At 48.0% G+C, this 6,000-nt stretch overlaps 1 protein-coding gene across 1 annotated transcript in view; it reads right to left on the minus strand.

The window, feature by feature from the left end:
- Positions 1–2,803, minus strand: part of RALBP1 (ralA binding protein 1) — a 35,523-nt gene extending 32,720 nt beyond the window's left edge. Inside the window, exon 1 of the mRNA XM_069778996.1 lies at positions 2,610–2,803. The gene's annotated coding sequence lies outside the window, so the exon portion shown is untranslated. The remainder of the gene's footprint in view (positions 1–2,609) is intronic.
- Positions 2,804–6,000: the final 3,197 nt, after the last annotated feature.

Here is a 6,000-nt window from a genome sequence, read left to right on the forward strand (position 1 = left end):
TTTAATTCTGTGCAATACTGAATTTGATTATTTAAAACTAAATATAACCTCTTCTCTAGTAATGTTTTTTTTTAAACTGGGCTACATACCACATTAATTCATGCTATTAAACAACTCACTAATTCAAATTCACATTATTATTGTTTTAGCAACTAGTGAGCACTTTTTCTTTATTTATTTTTTATTATTATAAAATTCTGTGTTTATTATTTATTTATTTTTTATTATTATAAAATTCTGTGTTTATTAAATAATTAGCTGCTATTTTTTAGTCAGGATGTTATGCCAAGCTGCTTCTGGAAGAAACTGGGACATGTTCATTATTTGTACTTTTGTTTACTTAGTATTACAGACGCTACACAAGGGAAAAATACCAAACCATGTTCACTATTTAAATACATCTTGTTTACTTACCATAGGATATACTACTTGTAGGTAGTGAACTGATCGCTCCTACATTGTGATCTCATGTTTTCGAATTGGTAGATCTCAGTCTCCCACTCATACTTGAAATTCATAGATTAGACAAGAAAAAAAGATGCCTTCTGCTTTTTCAATGCGCAACTAATAATAAACAACACTAAGGACCTCAGTTATATTTCCCAAATATTTTTGGTCAGACATATTTTGTTTAGGTATTAACTTTGTTTTTTACCTTCTTAAAAAATTACTTTACCCACTGAAGCCACTGTACTTTGTATTTAGCTTTTTCACAAATTCTTCCCTACTAGTTCAAAATTGTCACAGCACTTTATTGGTGAAACCTAAATAAAATATTTTTTCCTAGTACCTTATCTTTGAGTAACAGGACAGAATAAACTATAATCTCTTGAACACCTGAATACACCTTAACTAAGACAGAACAACGCCAGAGTTCCACCTGGAGTATTAAAATTTTGAAGCAGCTATTCCTATCTTCTATTTGAGATGTGGGGAGACTAAAGAACACAAATTATTTTCTCAAAGTTAGAAATGAGATCCCCAGAACAGGGAATGTAGAGTTCCCTGCTTCTCTGTAATAAACACCGTATTTTTGACCTAGCTACCTAGAACACTACAGAAGGGGAGTTAGTAAATTACAAACACTTAGAAGTAGTAAACACTCAAACCCACAATAGTCTGGAAGATTTTTTTAATTTCTGTTTTACTTCTTTGTAGAAAAGAGCCCCTCAAGAGTATGTGTCACACCAACTGTGTAACTATAGATGGACTAAAGAAGCCATCATTCATCAGAAGCTGTATGCAACACCTCAAATGACATCAAAACCCAAATCTAAGGAATCTCTCTCCCATTCTTCTTTACGCTCACTAATAAATTCACATCTGTTACAGCCCTGCAACATATCCAACAGAGCCTTAACATCACCCTTGAATGGGTGCATTATAGCAGTGCCGAACATGCACGGTAAGCGCTTCAAGAGCTTTCCAGATGAGAAATAGGTGTAAGAATGCAATTATGGCTGTTTTGCTGTGCTGGAACAAGAGATTTACATAAATCCATCTGGTTTATGCAGCTGGTAAAAAGGCCTTCGCCTATTATTTTTTCTTATTATTGCTCATTACAGAGGACCATCAACCTCAGGGACACTGGGGCAGCAGAGGGGGCAGTGGTGGAATCCAAACCACGCCATTCTCACGAACAGATACTTTCAAACGATCAACGTGGATTGCTGGCATTTTCCTTGTCATTTGTTTTAACATACATAAGAACTTAAAAGTAAGATATGCTTATTTACTCATACATCACAAACTGGCATATGATGAATGGCAACACAGGCTTTATAAACAAGGTTATTGGGTAGAAACCACAGCATCCTTAGAACCTGTTAAACACACCAGATGCAGAAAAATTGCAATAATGGTAAGAGTTTTCCGGTTTTTAAGATGTGACCTCTGGGTGAAGGCAAATGAGTAAGAAAACCCGACGTCTCCCCCCCCCAAAAAACCCCAACAACCCCGAAATAACCTCACAGAAAGCTGGCCCATAGCCCAGCACACCTCTCGTCGGAGCCGGAGCTACGGTGAACCCCGCACGGTTCAGAGTGCAGAAACGCTTAAGAAAACGGGGTGCGCAAGGAGCCCGGCGCCCACCCCGCGGCGCACGACGCCAGTGCCCCTAAGGGCAGGAGGGACGACCGGGCCGCCCGCACACGGGCCGGGTCCCGTCCCGTCCCCCCCCGCGCCGGGCAGCCCGACGAAGAAGCCGCCGCTGGGACGCGCGGCCTGTCCCCAGCGCGGCACCCCCCGCGCCTCCTCCTCCTCCTCCTCCTCCTCCTCCTCCTCCTCAGAGGCAGGCAGGCCGGCCGCCCCGCCGCCGGAGGGGGCTGATCCCCACCGGGGAGGCCGAGCGGATCCCCCCGGCGCCCCGGGCCGGCTGAGGCGGGGGAAAAGGGGGGGCGGGGACCCCAACGGCTTCGCCCCTCCCCCGCCCGGCAGCCGCGGCTGGGGGGGGGGGCGGGGACGGCTCCCCGCCGCCCGTTATCCCCACCCCCTCCCCCCGCCAGACCCGGAAGCGGCCTCCGCGCCCCTCACCGGGAACGGCGGGGGGGCGGGACGGAGACACACACACACACACACACACACACACACACCCGCCTGCCGGCACTCACCGTTGGGGTCCCGCTCGCCGGCGCGGCGGCTCCGCCTCCGCCTCGGCCCCGGCCCCGGCCTCGGCCTCACGCGCAGGGCCCCGCCTCGCGCCCCATCCCGCCTCCCGCCGCCCGGCTCGCAAGGACGGCCGGGGAGCGGCGCGAGCTCGCCACCGCGCAGGCGCCGCCGCCTGGCTCCGCGGTCTCGGGTCGGCCGGGGGCGGGAGGCGCCTGCGCCGGCGGCCGGCGAGGAGAGGGGCTCTGCGCACGCGCGGCGCCCTGAGGGGCGGAGAGGCGGGGCGGAGGAGACGGGTCCCCCGCGCGGGGCACGCCGGGCATTGTAGTTCCTCGGCGGCGCCTGCCGGCAGGGGTAGCGAGCCTGCTTCCGGCCCCCGGACTACAACTCCCAGCGCCGGGCGGGCCGGGAGGGGGACGGCAAGATCCGCTGCTCGCCGGTTCCCTCGCCCGCCGGTTTTTAAGTCCCCAGGCCCGGGGCGGCGACGGCGGGTCTTGTTAGGTGGGGGGTGGAGGTTAGTGCGGGAGGTGAGGTCTGAGGCGCGTTGGCGGCAGCTGGGGCCGCCTGTGGGGACCCGTGCCCCTCCTGCTTCAGCGAGTGACCTCCCGGCGGGGGAATAACCGGTGAAAGAACTTGGGGAGGTCTCCTGAATTCGCTGAGGGCGGACGGGCAGCGACCTGATGGCTCTTCGGGGCAGGTTTACAAGGAGATGTAAGCGTTAGCAGCGACTAAAGCAGCGAATGACTAAACCCGTTGTGAGGTGAAATTTGTGACAGTGGGAAGTCGGCAAGCATCAAAAGCCGTTAATACCAGCGCAAGAAGTGCCACAGCTTTGTAGGGTTTGCATCTGGCCTGCCTTCCGAATAACGTTGCTACCGACCCCCGCGTTTGCACCTCACAGAGGAGCAGCCGTTGACTTCGGCTTTATCCTGCATAACGAATCCGACCTTCAGTCGTTACCCGCTTGTCTCTGTGGCTCTCTGGAAAACAAGAAAATGGAGAAACGCTCTGGATGCGACTTGAGGTGACCTGTGCCAAGAAACATCTCCGTCTCAACATGCACCCTGTTTACAGTGATGTTAAAAGGAATTTTGTATTCTTTGTCTCTGACAATGCAAGTTTCTGTTATGTTAAGCACCTGCATAATTTGAATCTTTTTCAGGATTCCCCATCAACAAGGGAATTTGTTTCAGTAAGAAGCAGACCGATGCGTTCCCACAGCCTTAAAGATAATCCCTAGGCTGTTGGGCACGTTAATACTGTGGCAGCATGCCACCTGCTTCATTTATTCACTTGAGATTCAGTGCTGCTTAGTCCCTGTCAAATGGGCTCTTTGTGCAGCCTCCTGCAGTAATGGTCCCCCACAGGAATTTGTGCTATTCAGTACAGAATACAAAAGGGAGGGTTGTAAATAGTCCGATTAGTGTTGGAGCACAATTAGTGTTAGAGCACAGAGATACTGTCTCTACAACATGTTACATAACCATGCAACTTTCAACTTACCTCGTCCCCTCCAGAAGAAACAGTTTAACAACAAAAGCTTACTAGTTTATTTAACATTGCAGCTGATGTTTTGTTATACGAAGGCTGTGTTACTTCTGGCAAAAGGAGGGAGAAAGGTTACTTCGGTAACACCCCGTAGTAATTTGAGATGATTGCCTGTGAGGAGCTCCACTTGAAGTGACGGTTGCCAGAGGCTCTCAACTCTGAAGAATAAGTATTATCAGAGGCTGTTGCCAACACAAATTCACACACAATGGGCCCATCAGCTAATGAACCTGGAATGAATCTTCTCCCATTTTTTGAAGACAAGTGATTGTGTCAGTGCAGACTACACCAATTTACTGCCATGTGAAATACATTTGGATGACTTACAAAACTTACCATGGCTTGAGGTGTGTCTGAGATGGCAAGCTCTCTGCTTTGAAAATCAGTCTTGCTGAGGTACCTGAGCCTCATAAATGTAATAATAATGGATGGGAGCTTTAGACAGCATTTTGTCAAAAAAAAAAAAAGTGGGGGGAGGCAGACCTGTGTTAATGAATGAATAATTCCTTCCCATTCCCTCTCATTTATACCACTATTTCAAGAAAGCCAGTTCTGGGGTTGAGTTTGTCTGGGAGAGATGAGAGTCTACGTGGGCTGTCCTATTCTGGGATAGCTTTAGACACACCACATAATTCTCATTAGCAATAAAGGAATAAACAGCAGTCATAAAGAGGTGTAGCTTAGTAAAGAAGCTGGTTGGCTACATACAGAAACACACATGAAACAATGAGAGCCTGAATATACAAAGGAAAGCCCAGAAGTAGATTAGTTAATGCTTTCGGGGGAAAAAGTATGTTATTTGTAAGAAGTACCATACAGCAGAAGAAGAGAGCCAAGAGACCTGTGTGATACTGAACTCTGCCTATACAGCTCCCACGAGCACTACTGTGGAGTCACACCATTCCAACATCTTTGCAGTAAGAAAAAAGTTTAAAAATACTTAAGCAGCAAAAGGATATAAGAAAATTTGGGTCTTGCCAGCCTTACATCTTAGATAGATTTGTCTGAAAGGGATTTGCTTATTTCCTCACAATGTTTTGTATCTAAGTATGTTTTCCTATGTAAGTAGCACAAATTTTAATGATGTGCTTACTTGCTGAAAGATGTCATGCCAAGAGCACGTGGCAAATCTGTGCTTACTGTAGTTAAATCACTTAATATGAAGAACTTGGGAGGGGAGGAACATGCAGTTTGGACTGCCTACAGCACATGATGGTCAAATTTCTACTCTTGCTGAGGGATTGTCCTGGTTTCAGCTGGGATAGAGTTAGTTGTCTTCCTAGTAGCTGGTACAGTGCTACATTTTTGACTTTGGTATGAGAAGAATGTTGATAACACTGATGTTTTCGGTTGTTGCTAAGTGATGTTTAGTCTAAGGTTAAGGATTTTTCAGCTTCTCATGCCCAGCCAACGAGAAGGCTGGAGGGGCACAAGAAGTTGGGAGGGGATGCAGCCAGGGCACCTGACCCAAAGTGGCCAACGTGGTATTCCATACCATGGGACATCCCATCTAGTATAGGAACTGGGGGGGAGTGGGGGTGGGGGGAACACCGCTCTGGGACTAACTGGGCATCTATCAGCAGGTGGTGAGCAATTGCACTGTGCATCATTTGTATATTCCAATCCTTTTATTATTACTCCTGTCATTTTATTAGTGTTATCATTATTAGTTTCCTCTTTTCTGTTCTATTAAACCATTCTTATCTCAACCCATGAGTTTTACTTCTTTTCATGATTTTCTCCCCCATCCTACGGGGGGGGGGGGGGGGCAGAAGTGAGTGAGTGGCTGCATGGTGCTTAGTTGCTGGCTGGGGTTAAACCACGATGGGGATTATAAAAAGCTTGATG

Source organism: Haliaeetus albicilla, chromosome 3 (genome assembly GCF_947461875.1).
Source record: "Haliaeetus albicilla chromosome 3, bHalAlb1.1, whole genome shotgun sequence".
Lineage (NCBI taxonomy): Eukaryota > Metazoa > Chordata > Aves > Accipitriformes > Accipitridae > Haliaeetus > Haliaeetus albicilla.